Below are 20,155 nucleotides of genomic sequence, written 5' to 3'. Positions count from 1 at the left end.
TCTTGATATATCTAAGTAGTTCACATAAATTTTACAACCATCACCTCAAATAATAACCAAACTCAATCCGAAAACCTTTAGATTATAAGACCGATTTTGACATAAGTTATTTGGAGTTGCTATCAAAAACTGAAATCTTTCGACCACACCGTGATGGAAAACAAGTGAATAATATTGATGTAATAATGGCAAATAGGTAGGCCATCAGCAATATGAACGAAATGTGTGATGTAGGCACATCACGCCACTTCAGGTGAACATCGGCGCGGGTGACGGGGTGTGCGGGCGAGTGTGTAATTACAGTGGAGCCTGCGCCTGGCGAGGGGAAGGGGGGGTTGGCTCGAGTTGCATAACACTGACCAAACTGTTGTATCCAACATGCGACTCGCCACATCGTGTTTGTTTGTACTCATTCACATTATTTTGCCCACAATCTGCAAAGGCAACACGTAATCGATCGTTCTCAGAACACAGATGACTGGATTTGGCAACGTGAATGATAAACCTTTAGTCATCTTTAGACGCTACTTATAGGAAAAGCTACCAAAATATTCAAATCATGAGAAATAATTTTCAATACACCATAAACCATTTTCATATTTTTATATAAGTTTAACTTAACATAATACAAGTACCCACACGCGAAATCATTTCATACATAATGAAAAAAGCAAAACTGAAATGAGAAAGTGTTTTACGTTTCGACTGCGTCGTCTGCGCAGATAAAATTATGAATCAGTGAAGAGAAAGTATAACCTGTGCTGAACCGTTATGTCACCGTTATAAACGTTATCAGCATCATCATCCCTCCGCCATACTGCGAACACTCCAGTTAATGTGTTCGCTTATCTAATGTGTCACTGCAGGTAAACTATTATTTTAATGCAAACAGCGATTATTATCATTTCGTTAAACGTGACCCAATGTAATTAAGGACGAACCATGTACCGTATAACGCGAGCAATCAACACGACATGAGCTCTAAGCCTCACCAAATTACAATTAAAATGCATAATAGTTGCTAGACAACAACAATTGCCATATGACAAGGAGCATTAAGAAATAGCCGCCATTTCTCTCGAGCGAAGGCCTTCCACTGTTGCACAATGCACTCGGTGTTGGTGTCTACGCGGCTGATGTCTGTCGGCCTACTGTCCATATCGAATGTTATCATGATGGTAATACCAAGCTAAAGTAGGCTACTTTAACCAGTCCTTAACTAGGTACATAACACCACTTGCAAAGACAAGTTTTCAATAGTCCTACAGATTGCAATCACAGCAGAAGTTAGACACCAAATCTTGAACAGTATTTTAACCAGTCCACAAACTTATTTTAGGAGGATGTTCCACTTTGACAATATAAGTAATTAGGAGCACGGACGGGTACAAATGAGGGCTTTTTGTGGAAAAATGAGAAATTACTTTAGTCACTCAAAACTACACGAACCTTATTTCGAAAACAAAGTATGTATCGTAAACAGATTCGCGAGCAATATGACGAATTCGGTGAAATGCCTCGTGTTTCAATTAAACGGAAAATAAAGTTGGCATCGCGTCCGTCGACGTAACATAAACATTAAAATAACTATGATGGTTGAGTAGCAGCTCGCAAAATCTCATTCAGATGCCAATACATTATAGTATCTATGTACACATGCCGAATTATAGCAGAGGCTACACGGTGATTACACAAAATGTTTTCACTTTTTGTCATCAAGTACCTAGGTGTAATGGACTTTAAATCAACAGGTCTATGAAGAATTTACAACATAACATTTGTACGTGTAACATGATGTTTACCAGTAAAGTATTACGTTACATTAGCATAAAATGCAATTATTATTCCAGATTGTTAAGAACTCATTTTCCGGTACCTTACCTACTGCCATAATTATTAGTTCCCAGTAGTTTAGAAATATTACAAGACTCATGGTGGCGAACACAAATTAGCTACTAACTTTAATATACCTAATGTCAATATATATAATGTTCACATTAGAAATATAAAATATACTTTTGTAGGTCTACCTATCTAAATGTTTACAATGTAAATCAAATGATTTCCATTATTATTGTTCAAAACGTCAATATAATGGAATTAAATCGCGGGATGACGTCATCCACGTAATTATAGCCCGCATCAGTTACAATTGTAACCACTTAAATCTAGACGTGTGTTGTTGCGATCGAAACACTGAATCTGAGAGCAGCATCAGTGAGTGCTGAGGAGTGCGAGTGTGCGTGTTGCGGCTGTGCGAGTGTAAGACGCCGCCACCGCTCTGGTTGCACCGGATGCGCGTCATATCGGACGTACATCCTCGTCTGGTGCGCAATTTTCCCACTTCTCCACTGCACACAACACTACACAATAGACGCCACGATATACAACAACACGAGCCACACGCCGAGTAACCTCGAAACGAATCAACTTTATTTATTCCTGGATTGATTACATAATCAAGTTCATGTGCGGTTACAATATGTAATGTAGAACATGTCGATCTGCAACATAAGCGTTCACTGATATTCTTATAACCCGACGCTACCCACAGTTATCCGATTAAACAACATTTACGTATTCCTACGTAAACTAATACATCGAAGGTCACAGCATACGCTAATTAACTACATAATGAGTAAGTTGAAAATTTTATGAAACTCGGTGAGGAGGCATTGTCATCGAAATAGAGACCAGCTATTGTGATTTATAGTTTTGTTTGTAAAGTACGAAAGGTAATAAATACTAAGCACTTCTTTTATAGCGAGCTGTTACAAGAGGTCTGGTATCTTTATGATCGGGAACGAAACTTACGTAGATGACTTCTAGCTCTACGAGTATTAGTCCCATCTCCAATCACCGATCTGAACTCACAAGAATTTTAAAACTTTGTACAAATACTCGCATCTGTTTACAAACTTATTTAAAACCTGCTAAACAGAATTTAACGGGTCTTTCACTGTTACAAATGTTAAGGTCAAAAACCAAATAAGGTATCATCATGAAGAGGGGGTAATAGGAGCATAACACAATGTTTGCAACGCAACCAGGAAGCAACACGTAGCGAGTCAAATTCATTTTGAAACAAGGCTATGACAATTTGAATAATTATTATACATACATATTACGCACTTTCTGTACTTAGGAAAACCATATGTCGATTGAATGAAGCTACCAACTTACAGTGTAGAAGAGAGTATAGCCGTTGACTAACTATGAATAAATAAATATATGAGAGCTATCCTTCTCTTTCAAATTGAGAAAACAGTTGAAGTGCAACAATCAGCACCTCATGTGGAAATCGTGGAATATTGACACAATATTGACATGCAAATGGTTTCTTTGTAGTGGCAATGCAATAGATGGTAGCATAAACAGCAGGTACGTATGTCTGTGTAGTTGTGTACCGTTAACTGAAGTGTGTCGTTTCGTCAACAAGGCGACTGTTGGCAAACATTATTCTAACTTCAGTGATCAGTATAAATGTAAATAAAACTGAGGCATTAATTTGAATATTGTTGTTGACTCCAGCCAGACACGTGCGTTATGCAATAAATACGAAGTCAATCTCACTGCTAGTGTTTGTTCAATATTGTTGCTAAGTGGTAGGTATGTACTAGGTAGGTATCAACCACATCATTAAAGTAGGTATCTAAGGGCCAATTTTGCAAATAATGCCTTAATATAAGCAAATAAATAATTAACGGCGTTTAACTAATTTATTTGCAAACGTTGTTCCAAAAATGTCTATACAATATACAAAGATCTATACATCACATAACTCTGAATTCGTGGAATGTCGTTTTTCTTATCATAGTTTTATCTTGAATTGAAACAATCGTATAGGTACATCTTAAGTAGAACCGGCAGTTTGTTACAATTAATGGTGCCTTCTTGATAAACTCGGACAAAGGGACATAGCGTTTGTTTTGTTCTAACAGATCTTAGCGGTTACTTCGCAACAATCTGGCAAATAACTGAACCAAACCAATTCTGAGCGTGACTCATTCATTCACATGAATACACTTACGTTTTACTAACCAATAACATTTATTTACGTTAACTGAATTTTCAGACGGCCTCAAGATAACGAAACTATAGACAGCTAATACGTCTCCTTCACATAGATATTAGGCACGTTTTTGCCTCGATTAATATCATGGTGTGCCTATTCTGCAACCAAACGAAGTTATTTGCTAGAATATGTCTTATTAATCGAGAATGGCTATTTTCAGAGTTGTTTTGAAATACCAAAAAGGATTTTCTACGATATCTTGCGACAGATCCACGACTTCCAAACGATGGATCGTAGGTTTTTCACTGAGAACAACATGGCGGAGACGGGATTCTAAATTTGAATCTCGGACGAGTCGGCGCTCGCGTACGTAAATAAACGCACACACGAATAATCAGTAACACTATACAAGCGTTAGAGCAACGTGTAACCACTACATCACACAAATGAACATGACTACATAACAGTTAATTTAGATTTACTTTGGTTTTGAAAGCGAGTCTAGGATTGTTTACTCGATATTCCTAAACTCAGTTGTCTATTCGCAAACGCTTGACAACATCCCAGTGTCTACGCCGCACCGGCCGCACTACCTACACCGTACACTGTACAGCGCACATCACACATGATACTCACACTAACAGAAGTGGACGAAAACGCACTAGTGACGCATCGACTTCCGGCCGATGATTTTATTATGGGATCTACTGTTCCAGCCAAAACGTATTTAACGTATTTTCCTTTGGCGATCCAATGAATTATTACAATCTCATTGCAATTTTCTTTGAACTTTTATTTTTAATGACACTAATCTCATTTCTGCGAAGGTTTGTTTTCAGAATTTGTTTGTCAAATATTCTGATGTTGAGGCTAGATATCTCAACGCTGCTGCTCTATATGCCACAAATCCAAAGTATCACACAGTAAAAATCTTAGCAGTTCCTATCTTTAGCAGGCTGTTTAATACAAATTTGTACACTTTCATCTACGTGTAAATTTACTAATTAGCTAGTTTTTAAACTTTTGCTAATTGTCAGATTATAAAAAACTTATTTTCACTTGTCGGATTAAAATGCAACGTGTTGTCGTATCGAATATACGGAGAAAATATCTAATATCTAATTATTTTTAATCAGAAAATACGCCACGTTAATTTAAAGGAGTATAATTTTGAAGTAACAAAATAATATAATAAAGTAATTATGTATTAAAAATAGAGTTAATAAATTGAAGTCTCAATGTGTAGCAATTGTCTTTGTTAGCCATTTGGTCACGTAGCCGCTGTAGCAGAATCAGTCGGAATCAGTGATCGGCGCGAGATTTATTTATCCACACAATAAATGGGTTTAGGCGTTTATGTACTAATAGACATGTGTCTGTGGGTACGCAGTATACGCACTCACGCACGCAGTGTGGCGCGGGCGGCGCGCGGCGGGCGCAGGCTGGGCGCGGCGGCAACCGGACCAGTCGGCCTTGCCGCGCGGTGGCCTGCCTCTCGCTGCCAGAGGTTAACAACGTGTTTTTTCATCTAGCTTTAGAAAGTAAAGAGATAATATTATAACGTTCGCCTTATCTGAGAATACTGTGAACAGAAATTGATTTGTCATTCCATTAAGTGTGCCCACGCGCAAAAATTATAAAGATGTTTTCGGCATACGCGCCGATCTCAAAGTTATCTCAGTAAACAGGTCAATATAAAGTGAATTGAAGTAAAGTTAGTCACTGATGAATCAAACGTTTGTTTGCTTTTGATGTATTTATATTTTAATCTAAAACATGTAAACAGAAGAAACGAGAGACTTCGTTATATTCGTGCGTGGAACAAGGACGCTACTCTACGTCGTCGTGACCCGGCTCCGAGGCGACCTGAGTCAGTTAGTTGGGGGCCGCTGTTGAGAGAACATCCGGGTCGACGACATTCGCTTTATTTCCGAATCTTTAAAATATCAACCATTCCTAGAATATAAGACGTCATAAGTCAAATCATTTATCCGCCATAGGGCCATTCACTATTGCACTAGCTAATCATTATTAGTTATCAACAACACCCGACCGATGAACGACACATCGACTCTATTTTACAAATTATTTTTATCTGACTAGCCTTAACATTTTAGCCAGGACATTTTGGAACTTAACTCACGCAAGTTTCTAAATATCTAAATAAAATCTATAGGAAAATATACTGAAAAATAAGGATTTCCTCAAGACTACAACGTTGAAAGTGAAACATAAATAATTTCGATAGATACAGCTACATATTGTTTCATAATCAACATGACACAATCAGTGACAGTACTCCCACACTTGCATATCGGTCGATTATAATAATAATTGTAATGCGTATAATACTCGGAGCAGTCATGAACTTACACCCACTGAGCTAAATTCACATCGCTCCTAAACTCAGCACAGCTACTAATAAGTCCCGAACGGCATTGTGCAGTTATTAAGTCGGACTGAGTCACTAGGAGTCATGTGGTGGAGAGCTGTACCCTATAATTAGACGTTAATCAGCGAAAAAGGCAGAACACGGAGCATGTGTCCGGCGCCAACGGAAGCCAGTCTGGCACGAATAATTCATTGTGCTGTACGCAGTACGCACTACCCATTCATATGGCGAACGCTAGCCAGGTCGCGGGTACTGCGCCCATTCACTGGTGGACGCACAGGAAGCTCTAATGGTCGCGGTCGACATTCGCTCACTGCTGCTGCACCGGAACTGGATGTAGGCAGGAACTAAACAGTTAACACGGTGGACAGGAAGCCCTTTTTACATTTGCTGATGTTTTATGAAACACTAGAAACTGACTTTTATATGGTTAAGTTAATAACAAACTACAGAGACAGGTGTTTGTTGGTTGGAAATAATACCCTACAGATTTAGGACCGGCCCTCCTTGAGTTTTATTTTATAAATGTTTTAAATAAACAAGGAAATTGCTAATAGGATTACAGGCTAAAAGGACACAATTCAGATTAGTTCACGCTGCTGCAGCTTGAAGGCTACTGTCCTGCCCCGCTCGGCGGTTGTCGGTCGCGGACTTTGGACTCGGCCGTGTTTGTATCTGCGTCCCGTTCACTCCCTCTAACCAGTGTAACGTCTCACTCACTAGTCATACTCATCATAGTCGTCCATCATACCATCGCTGCATTACCTCATCAATCGACCCGAGATGTGATTCTTATTACTGCATTTTTTACCGTCGACAGCATATTGTGATGCCTTACCATAAAGTTATCATCATCATCGGCGACTAAAATTCCGAATTTATACCTGCACGTGCAATCGAGTACCCACTGTTTCAAAGTAGGGATACATTTAATAGAATATCGATTGCTAAGCTACAATTATTAAATTTAATCCTTCTAAAAAAAAGTTTTATTGACATTCTCTACAATCAACAAAAGATTGGGAATGCAATTTTAAAAATCGCTCTCAATTATTTAGAACTATTGGCGACAGGACGAAAGACCATTTCCCACACGCAACCAGAGCTGAACCAGTATATCGGCGGCGGCTGCTCGCCTCGAGGCAAGTAGCTTGTACCTGGCTACTAAATGACTTAGCGGTCCTTGAACCCTCCTGAGCTATGGCTACGTCATTGATGCCACAGGATAAAGGCAACAAGCAGGTAGTTTCGTTTCAGTCGTTTAGATTGATTTCACAATAGTCGATTTTATTTTAATATTAATTTCTTTTCAAAATCTTTATAACTTTAGACCTCTATATTCAAGATTTTGAGACGGAATTTTGTAAATGTCAAACAATCGTGTAGCGGGCCAAAGATGATAATTTCCGTAAAGCCGTCCGATTAGATTTACATGACCAGTTTTATTATCGCTTTACTAGTTTGAATCATGGCTACTTTAAATACCAGTGTAGCAATTTTTGAAGAAGGATAATCATTTTCACAAATATGTGATAATATACCGTATCAAGAGTTTCAAAATAAGGTAGGTATTTATCAAATATAAAGTTATTATGCAGACTAACCGAACATTGGCAACAAAGCGCATGCTTGAGTTGCGAAATGTCGGAGGAGAGAAGGGAACTCAGACACTTCGCCCCCGAGATGTAAAATGTCACTATACCTCCTAGGTACTGATTTACATAACATTCGTCCCAGATTCAATTGTTTAACAAATCAAGGTCGTTAAACGAAATTGCATTATAGGTATGTATTTATTAGTTAACACTGCGAATGAATGAGCCCCTAGCGCACAAAGAAAAATATTTGAGATCTATTCTTTCCTGTGTTTTGCAAATATAATATTTATCTTAACCTAATTTTAACTTCACGTAGTATTAGCTTTAGTTACCTGATTATTCAACCGTATCATGTTTACTATATTTGTAATCAGGTCATACCTATATAATATAAACAACCTTAGAAAGTAGATTCTTATCACTTGTATCGCCTCGTCTGAGTAAATAGGTCGGAAAGTATAAATAAGCACGTATTATTTCGTATTATGCTCTTTAAGAAACGAATTAAGTCTGATGAATATGTTATCTAAGCATGGTTACTTTTTATAAAGGTCTGTTTAAATTTAGAGCAGCATGGTCCACCACTCAGAACGCTATCGACAGGTTATCGGAGATTACTGAATGATCGGCGCCGGTACCAAGAAATGCGGCGAGAAACTCAAAGGCCGGGGCGGAGCCGAGAGAAAAAAATCAATGCCTTTGTTACTAACAACTCAGGTGTACAAAAAGAAAATAAAAAGAGCATAGCTTGAACTGACAGAGGCTAGTGATGATGCAAATAATATCGATATAATATTAAAAGAAATTAAACATATGAAATTTAATGGATGGATCACATTTTATAACAAAATATGTTTTTCTTATTTAAGACAAAAAGAAGGGGCATTGTGTCAAAATTTTAAACAATAATGTAGATACTGTAGCTACTTGGTGTAGGTAACATGAAACGTTAGATAATTTACTATTATGCAATAAAAAATATTGAACGTGTAAAATACAACTCAAGTAATAGAGTTCAATATAAATCTCCGTTTGAAATACAACTCGGGACAGGTATCGATATTATGACGGGCTGCTCTCTAAGGTACCATAAACAACTAAGCGTGTCCTGACAGGAAAGGCGATTACGAGAGGCGAGGGGCATCGGGGTGGGCCTGCAGCGATTCCGAGAAGTCGGATCGCACTGCAGCCTCCAAGGCTAGCCGCGGTAACATCACAGGACGCGAGCTCGTTAACTCTTCGTGGTGAAAAACGGTGATCCAACCACTCATTCTACAGATTAAATTAAATTTGAAGTAAATTTTTCGACGATGGGTAGTTTTTTGTATAAGCATTTGGTGAATATTTGATTTGTTTACGTTGCTGATTTCATTTTTGTTCAGTTTTTCTTTGTCACATACGTTAAAAAGATGCTGTTTATTTCATTGAGTCAAAGTAGGTAATATTACCTAAAAGTAAGTAATAAGTGGCTAACATAAATTCATCAATATATTTTCTAAATCTTACCAATCCCTTTTTGGTTGTAAATTTTGTATGTCATCGTTTTACTCTTTAAAGAATTCAATGGATATTAATTTAAAAAATGTATTAGTAAAACAGTCTATGATTACAGAACTAGTCATATTCCTTTTAAAATGTCTTCATCATAGCTGATGACTACTAACTACCTGTAAGTGTTTTTAGGACAACGCAAACTAATAACATTTCTGTGTTTTTATGAGTCTGTGGGTTTTCCCATATTGTTTTCCTTGGTTGTCTGAAACAAGTTTACTCGTAGTGATTAATAAAATTGTATAAAATGAATAAGTACCTAATTTGTTTTATTTAGGTAAGTCTCAAATCATTAGAGCAAATTGTAGTTTAGTTAGTTACTAATGATTTTAACTACTTAGATGCTAACAAAAATCACCTTACGTTATCTCGATTCTGCGACTGTAGGAAAAGATCAACATTATTCCGTAACCTACATCGACACCACAAGAAAGTAGCAGTGTGAGGATATTCCGTGGCGTCGCAGTGCCGCGTTCGGCATGCCGAAATAACCGCGCGCGTACCGGCGTGTTCAATGGACAGAGCGCGGGAGGCGCGGGGGCGACGTCGCGGCGCTCGCGCCTAAATTAGACGTAAACACGACGGGTACGAGGCGCCGCCGCCGCCGCGCCGCCGGCGTCGACGCTCACTTAGCTCTGCGCAACACGCACCTATAATACCATCCAAGTTCAAAATTTCAACATACAACTAGCAGGCGCCTGATTTTTAACAATTTGACGCTTATTACGATTGGGCAGAATCAATAATTAGGTGCATATTAATCTTTAATTTTCAATACTGTTTACGAATGGTATCATCATTGTTGTTTTGTATAGGTAATTTATTATCTTTCAGATTCATCATCATTATCAATGGGTAAATATAAAATATTAACGACCTGCCTGCTTTGCACGGATGTAGTATTTTATATTGCCTGCCGAGGTGCTTTTCCAGAAGTTTATTTAGAACCTCGTCCCCACTAAAAACACACACAAAAAGAGTCTCTGAAATTGCTCCACCCTTTCACGCGTGATGCGATGACTAAGGGAAATTGCGAATCATGTTTATAGAGTTTATATTGTCATACTACCTAGGTAATTATCAATCCTCGTAACGAATATTTCTGTTTCTTCCTTCAAATAACCTGTATAGAACTAAATGTAGCAATAGAAAAAGGTAGGTGATACAGGCGTTCTGGTATTCCATGAGCCAGAGAAGAGTAAACAACTGTCTTCGAATAAACCCGGAAATGGAATATGATGAAAATAATTATTTAGCTGAGTAAAAGTACTTTTTATGACGTTAAATCACTAGCAGACCCATGGCAATTTCATAGTTTATCATCTTATTTCTCATATGTATCTTTTCTTACATAGTTTCAATAAAAAGACAACTAGTTTATAGGTATGCCTTTGTAGGTAGCTATTAAATAAATATGAAATTCAGTATTAAGACTGTGTTGTTACAGGTACCCAGGTGTACAGTCATAAATATCTGAATAACCTGGCTCATAGTAATAAACATTGCTTAAGCCGCTGGGGCAAACGTTACGTGCATAACCAAATCTGTCCAATAAACACGTAAAACGAACTCGGCCTTGGCTAAAGTATTGCCATATGAAAACAATAACTCACGGTGTGGTATGAGTAAGTAAACTTATCAGTATTCAATAAAGGCGCATACAGTAGCGAACGACCAGTAACTGAGTCGTACCGCGCTGCGACATCGTGTGAGTAATGGCAAGGGCACAACAAACCTGCTACAATGGGAATTGAAGACATTGACTTGTATCATAAATATTAAATCATCTCCAACCCTAAATCCCGAACGTGCCGTCAACAATACGACCTAATTTGTTATGACTTGTGACACGTAGGAAGCCCTCGTATAGAGAACGAAAATACACCTAATAAGTATACCGATTTAAGTTACCCAAGCAAAGTAAATGTTAGTTCCTCCGTTGTTTTCGTACTGAATGTTAAATAAAACAGTCAGGAGTGGGTGTAGGTAATTCAGATTCTTCGATTTCGTTACACAGTTCGATAAAAGTCCCCTAATAAAATCATGGTACCATACAACGTCTATTTTAAGATGATTATTTCGCAAAAAACCATCTTGGAAATCACAGCAAACACATTCAGAGATTTATGAGGAAAAACATCATTTTAATTACCTAAGTCCTCCATTCTTAATTGGAAATATTACATGTATACCTACTATAATAAACAACTATAATATAAAAGCTATATACATATAGTAACTTGCCTATACCTGTAACTTAATACCGTTTGGGCATTGTGGGTAAATAATAGTTTTCACCGGACTATCGGAATTAACGACATTATTTATGTCAATGAAGTGAAAAAGGCTAATACAGTTAAATGGGACCACCACAACTATCTAGCTCAAAAAGTACATTGTAAAATCTTATTTAGAAGAAGCAAGTACCGAGAATCCGAGATGCAAACAATACATGTTTTACCGACACAACGCACGAGCAACAGAACGCATCAGTAAACTGTAATGAGAAGTCACATACTTTCCTCTCCGAAAGGATAGTGTCATAATTTGAGTGGGTAGATGATAATTTATTATACATATCTATATTAATTAAGACTATTAGCAAATTCTTTGTAATGGAACGCTGACGTGATGGGACGAGCCTTCTTGGACATGACGTTGGCCCTAAGGCGCTTGTCAATATACACACTTGACCCCTTTTGATCCTACAATTAAGCATGGCGATACTCTCCGCTCTCTCACAATATAACTGAACAGAAGATGTGATGAACTAATATTTATTACATGTTATTGTTATAACTTGTCTAGATGTGGGTATCATTTATGAATACTTTAATTGTATATTTGAATTGTAGTTTATTTAATTTATGAAAATAGTTTTTAAACATACGGATCTTACGTCTTTATGCATCAAAATTAAATTAATCACAAGTGTAATCTTGATAAAATAATGTATACCGCATAAATGTTAATAAATTCAATGTTAATTTGTACCAACTTGCATTATCAGTTTTGAAAACAAAAATGCTTTGATAGGTCAAGACAGAACTTTCCACATACAGCCCGGTGGCCCACCCGATGTGGTCTCAAGAATACTTTGTTCCATTTATCGCAACAAACAGCTTTGTTGACCATGGCAAGTATTATTGGAAGCACATTAATACCGATGACACAAGACGATGAGAGCCAACTGTGTCCACAAGACTTGATAATGCAGCGCAACACGAACAAAGATCTGCCCTTGAAGGAATTACGGAGGTTGACAGTTACCCCGCACTGTGTGTTACCTATATGTATTACATAGGTCGTTATTATTTCCACTTTAAATATCATGAACTTGACGTCTAGGTATGTAGGCACTTACTTCAAAATTTTCAAGTGATTTAACATAAGTATGTAGATATTTAGTTCGAAGTAGAAATGACGTCATACCAACAACAAATTGAGAACGTTAAGCCACTTAGCTAGTTTTCGGAGCAAGGGTTCGTTTCTTTCCCACAGAAAAATATTTTTTTTTTTAATTTTGTACCCACTGAGTCAACTATTGTCATTTTGTAATAGAAAAGGCTTTGCTTCTATGACATTTCTGTAGTCTTTTGTTCCTAGATACTAAACTTTAAAAGTGATCAATTGTGACCAAAGAAGTTGGTAATATAGCCTTATCTTGTTCGTGACAATGTGAATAAGATTTTAGAATTCAGAATTTAGTATTACCGCTGGTACGATTTCTCAAAACACTCCCGTTGAGCTCAGTTTCTGATCGGTGCCGATAAAGACGCTGTCTAGAGCCAACATCCAATAATCAGAGCGTGGAAACTGAGTGAGTACCTTGTTGCTAATATGCTGCAAGGAATAACCAGCTCTGTGACGCAACTTTAGGGTCCATATTTGTAAAGAATCAGTTTGCAGCACGATACTTCACGGTACTGACGTACACACATGGAAGTAACATTGTCATTTATGCATTGTAAATAAAACGCCTGGTGAGAGATAAGATCATTAGCTTGATAATTTTGATTGCAATGGTTTCATATAAAACGATGACATCATGCATAATAAATGAGTTGTTATCAACAACGACTAATATTTTAACACAAGTGTGTACATATTTTAAGGGGACAAATCTGCATTTTTTTATTGTGAATTAAGTACCTATACTTATTTTGTTACCTTTAAACTCTTTCTACGATGGGTATTTATATAATTGCAGGGTATGATTTATTTTACAAAATAACGTTATAGCAGTTACTAATTTCGTTTATCATTAACTAGCTGACCCGCGCAACTTCGTTTGCGTGTATCCCGCTACTTCGACAAATACAGTCAACGCATGCCCCCGCCGCCGCGGCCGGCCCGTACCGTGCCGCAATACTAATATCGTGATATCTCCTAAACTATATGTCTAAATAACACACTGTAAACTGCAAAAATAATCTAAATTAGATGCTCGTGATGATGAACTTACTATTATGATAAGGATATATGTATTATTGGTTATATCACCAGTTAAACATCACCCAACGAATTAAATGTTTTTTAATACAGAAAAGTAGGTGACTATTGGATATATGTCATCGCGGACTTTTTTGTATATAATTGCAGGGTATGATTTATTTTGCAAAATAACGTTATAGCAGTTACTAAATTCGTTTATCGTTAACATGATTAGTATGAAACGTAATGTAATGCCCCGAGAAAGTATATAGACGATTTGATATACTCTGTTGTAAAACGAAAATTGTATTCTCAGGCGAGTGCCGTTAGAGCTACCTGTCTCGCCGCAGCGGTGGATTTGTGGTGCGCGGGCGCAGCTCCGTAAGCGACCGCGACGCGTCGTCGCAACGCGACGGGCGACTTCTTAGAAGGCGATAGTGAGCTGTATTTTAATGTTATCGCTGTGAATACACCAGTGCGATAAGTCCACTTGTTGCGCATGTGACTATTCACCATGCTCTTCTTGGAAACAATCGTGAAGCTTTATCTAATTACCCACTTAGTTAATTTTACTACACTGCACGCCAGGTAAACATTTCGTTCATCATATACCGAACGACATAATTATAATAATATACCTATATACCTATTAATTAATGATTAGGGACATGTAGACGTTAAGCATTAATAAATAAAATAAGACGAAGCGAGTACCGCGCGATAACATCGAGCACGGTGAGAACTTTGAACGTTTGTCGTAATTAATATAATGCAATTAAGGAAAATAATGCGTAACATTAAAACTTTGTTAACTGAGGAACAGATTTATCGAACACTTATTTCGATATATGTTAGTCTCAAATATATTTAATTATCGAGCGCCGAACCCGCTCGGCTTGTTTACGCAGACAACAACGGCCTTGCCAAAGACGTCTAAAAGGTTATTCCTTTCGCCATGTCTATGCATACACTTATACTTATGATGATAATATCGACGTTGCACGGATACACTACATGATGGAAGGTACATAAATATTGTTGTACCTAGGTACTTACCTAGTCTTATACACACAAATAACATAAACATCATTTATGAACATCAAGCCTGTAATAATGTATACCTATATATATACAATACATGTATATAAAAGTAGGTACGTAAATAAAATATTTCTTGATCTTTTGTTACCTCTAACATTTAAACTGTGACTGAAATGAAATCTATCTACACCTATGTAACAACGTAGGTGTTTTTAGTTGATCATTTTGATCACAATTCGGGAAACCAGGATAACGGAGGTATAAATTGTGGCATTTTAGTTCGTGGGTAAGTAGCTTCACACATCGACAAGGAGAATTGTAATAATTATGTTGGCCACAGTTGACGTTTACGACTTGTGTAGGATAACAAGTGGTTGATAAACTCAATGGTTTGTTTTCATTCCTTCGATGAGAATGGATAAAGAACAGTTTGTATTTACATGTTACCTACAATAAGTTGTAGTTGTCTCTCTTTAGAGTTCCAGGTTTACAATTTTGTACACTTACATATTTTCCAGATTATATCCAAATGCAACTAAATAGATAGGTACCCACTTGTTACATGGATTATATTTATGCATTGTTTAGTACTAGAAATAGGATAAATCATTTTAAAGTTTAGATGTTTACATGTTCCATAATTCGATAACAAGTACACAGATTACAAAAACGGTTGAATGAACTTTGGGCGTATATTTTTTTTGTTACTACCATTTCATTCTTTGTATTCAGCGCAAGGAGTTTCTCTTATTACGCATTCAAAGGACGACATTTAAAAGGAAATATTGAACGAAGACTTGTCAATTTGATTGTTGAGCAGGTACCCATGTACACTTGTATGTATGTGTACTGGTCACATAATCGCCTATCATTACCGGGAACACTACCTACTATTTTTCTGCAAAATACCATTTTCAAGTCAGAGATATTTTTACATTAAGGAACCTTTTCAACAGTTTGAATTGCCATTTTCGTTCAAATAAACAAACATATATGTGGGAGTGTATGACCTGGGCAGGTACAACGTTCAGGTCAAGAGTCAGGAGGAAGGTGTGATGCGGTGAAGCTACTGGGCCTGATAGCGCCGCGTTGGGCGTCAGCCAAGGCAATTTGCATCGCTACCCGTTTCGGAACATCGCCAAGTCTAGCCGAACAAAACCACAGAGAATTACCCTCCATTCCAATAATAATTAAAGCAAACATTTCGCAGCCGAGACGCACGTCGACGGACGTTATGGAGCTTATAAAGCATCGGCCCCAGCTCGCAATTAAGAAACGACGCGCACGTCTATTTACCGACACGGAAGAGACGCACCGCTTGCAATGGTCCATCGCGGTATGCTCCTGCAGCGGCGGCGGCGAGAGCAGAGCCAAGCGCCCGCCCGTCTAAATTAATACCTTTGATATTCGAAATATCAATATTTTAAGGGAGCTTATGAAGTGCGTCGTTGTAGATGTAACATGCAGGCCTTCCGTGTTGGCAGTCCTAACGCGCTCTAACGAACCGAGTTAAACGAGATCCGTTTATAAATCTTGTGAAGTATTTTCCTAGCAACAGTGTAAGATAATATCTGAATTAGGATTAAGTAGCTATAGTATCTGTAGAATCTTTAGTAGCTGTCTGTTGTATAATGATAACACATTCGGCAGTTACAAACACAAATCGAATAAGTAAATCAGGTACACCTACGTTTCAGCTCAATAGAATAGATTTTCCTAATAATTTTGAAAAATAAACAATAAAACAATATTTATTTAGTCCTGAGCATTAGTACCTATACAGGTAGACTTAATTTATGATGTGGCAAAAGCTTTGATGTCGCGTTGGCTAACTTCCACGCACCACGACACGAAGTGACTAACGCCGAATAACGTTGTGGAAACCTGGGAGTAACTAATGTAACACTAGCACCATGTTCCACGGAACATATAGGTTTAAAGGTATTTTTTCGTTTTACTTAGTTAATAGGAATCCATACCCATTAATAATTTGGTCCCCAAATTAACAAAGATAAGTTTAAAGCTAACTTGTTCGGCATTTAGGGTGAAAACACAATTAGTAGAAAGCCACAACAGTAAATGCGTTTTCCTTTTTACCCGAATTAGGACCCTCCCAACTTTCAATAATGTTTAATATAGGGCAAGTGACCCGGTTGTGGCCATCGACCCCTTTGTGGCCACTTGGGCCTTCAAATATTTATAACTAAGGCATGGACAAATAAATTACTCTGTTAAGTACAGTATTTAAAATATTGAATATTGGAGACACTGATACCGTTGGCAGCTTTGATGTGTCAAACTTCACTTCGATGCAACAAGTCATTCTTTTTAGTTGAGGGTGAAATTGTTAAGATCTTAACAAAAAGGCTAAGGCGAGCGGGTGAGGATTTGGTTTTTATTTTTTTAATCTTTGCTTATTGTTTGGATGTTTATGTTAATACTACATGAAGAATATATTGTCTAAGTGGAACTAAAGTTATTTTGTCGCCATATATTTCTGAAGTGGGATAATTAGAAGGTGGCCACTAATGGAGACAAAATTATGAATTTCTCCATCTTTGGCCACACGGCTGGCCAAAACTTTTGGACATAAACGCCCCACTTCTAGTCATTTATCGTAATTTATTTATTATTTTTCCTTGGCTTTACATATCAACAAACACATATTTTTCATTTTCAGAGATGCAATAAATTGCCTTCACACAAAGGGAGGTCAGTTTACTTTGCAGCTTTTACCAACGTCATATAAATGTTGATCTCTTTATTTGTAAGTTAAATTCAAGTGAAGTAATAATATTTCATATTTTCCAGACTAAATGAAAACCATTGTTTCTAAAATGTCAAATTTAATTAATAAATTTTGATTACTTTTATTGTGTTTTTTGATGGCCAGAACTGGCACACGACCGTGGCCAGAAATGGCACGAATCTGGCCAAAAATGGCACAAACTCCCTTTTTTTTTTCTTTTTTATACAGTTATTTTTTTACTGAACGTTCTTCAAAAAAGGGTTTTCTTAGGCAAGATTAATACATGTTAAATGACTTTTTTACAAGAAATATGTTCGTGATAACAAAAACTATAAGTTAAGAAAGCCTCAAAGTCGACAAAATTCTTAAAGTGGCCACAACCGGGTCACTCACGATACCTACTTTTATATGCAATATTCTACACTGCAACAGTTATGACGAAGATAAATCTATTGTGACAGCCTGCCCCCGTAAACGGACTATCCATCACCGAATCAGGAGTTTCAGAGATTAGGGCGTTCGAACATTCAAACTTTTTAGCTTTATAATATTACTAACTTCTGCCACCGTCTTCGTCTGGTATACACACAACTTTCACGTTCGTAGTAACTATTAGAAAGAAGTAAGAAAGTATTTAACACTAGTTTCTGCTAGCGGCTTTATCAGCTCATACCCTGTCTGTATACCAATTTTCATCAAAAATCGTTCAGTAGTTTCAGCGTGATTGACAAACATCTAAACATCCAAACAAACTAACGTGTTATAGTATTATCCGTCTATGTTATACAAGTTCTTTTACCTAACTATGTATTAAATTCAGACACATGAGAGGTATGGATATACTCGTACCTTCTGTTTTGAGGGGGAAAAATCATTCAATGACTTATCTCGCCTAGGATGAGGCGAGCTGTGGACTACCTAGCGGGCTAGCGGGTTACCGGGGATCCGGCACGGAGAGCAGAAGAAAAAAAAACTAATTCTGTTCTATTATTCTGTTGAAAAGAGGCAAAAGGAACAAATCTAAAAAAAAAATGCACGTAAGATTTTAAGGTTCTTCTTAAAACGAATGTTAATGTAATTAATATCAAATTATGGTTTATTTACTACGTAATCGAAATCATAACGTGACAATAATGGCATCGGCGCCAGACTACTAACCAGTCATTACCGATTATCGATGTAATTATTTGAAATCACACAGCCCGCTGAACGTTCACCGCATGCATCACATCAAAATATTGTGAACTCAATGTATGAAATAAGTGTCCGACACAAGTTCAAAATCTTAACATCCACAGTTTTAAAAAGTAGGAAAAGTATGAATATCTTCCATTCTGAACCTACTAAACTTATAATCTCAGAACCTCCTAACAATACCTATGTCATGGTACCTACCTAATCATAGTTTTAAAAAAATCTGGGTTAAAGTTGAAAACCCATCATAGAAGTAGGTAGGTCAGTAGAAGTAATTTACCCAATTTAAATGTAACCACTACTTGAGTCATTTAATGATAACTTAACCCAGTCCTAAGGAATTGTTTTTAGAACAAAATAGTTACCGAGTAATAGATCTTACTAATATTATAAATGCAAAAGTTTGCGAGTGAGTTTAAGAGTTTATATCTCAGTTACTCATCACGTCAAAACGGCTGAAGGGATCGGCATGAAATTTGGAATAGGGGTAGATATGGCCTGGACCCACGGGAACGCGGGCGGAGCCGCTGGCAGAAGCTAGTGTTTTATGATAGGATGCTTAAATGCGAAAGTTTGTGATGTATGGCTGTGTGTGTGTGTGTGTGTTTGATACTCTTTCACGAAAAACTACTCGACCGATTTGAATGAAATTTTGTACAAAGATAGATTATAGGCTGGAATAACATATGGAGTAATTTTTATCCCGGGAACGCAGGCGAAGCTGCTGGCAGAAGCTATTTGTTAATAAAATTGCAATAATAATAAACATCAAGCATGATAAACGGTTTTACAAATTAAATATCGGACTAATTGAGATTCAATTTGATTTCATATAAGGTAAAAAAGTATTCGTAGAATATAAAACGGAGGTGTACCTACATTATAATGATTAACTTGGTCTTATCACGTTTTATCTTTGTACTGACGGCAGGTATACCGTGATAAGATACCAAATGACGACAATGTGTTGTCAATAAGACGAGTTTACAGTATTAACTACCCTTAGTTTTATCTAGGTAGCTACAATTTCAAAACTTTAGGGACTTCGGTTAGGGCTGAAGTGGTTCGATAACATAAATTATTCGTAGAACGTAGGATTATTTCGGCCTCATTATTCTCAATTCTTTGCAAATAAGGAAGTGAAACGGATTAATGAGAGAATGACCTGAAAACGCATTTTT

General features: G+C 37.1%; 1 protein-coding gene across 3 annotated transcripts in view; it reads right to left on the bottom strand.

The window, feature by feature from the left end:
• Positions 1 to 20,155, bottom strand: part of LOC118278180 (transcriptional coactivator YAP1) — a 30,141-nt gene that overhangs the window by 8,743 nt on the left and 1,243 nt on the right. The gene's annotated exons all lie outside the window — the stretch shown is intronic.

This window comes from Spodoptera frugiperda, chromosome 15 (assembly GCF_023101765.2).
Source record: "Spodoptera frugiperda isolate SF20-4 chromosome 15, AGI-APGP_CSIRO_Sfru_2.0, whole genome shotgun sequence".
In the NCBI taxonomy this organism is placed as follows: Eukaryota; Metazoa; Arthropoda; class Insecta; order Lepidoptera; family Noctuidae; genus Spodoptera; species Spodoptera frugiperda.
Note: the sequence above shows the minus strand (reverse complement) of the source record. Positions and strands in the feature narration are given on the sequence as shown.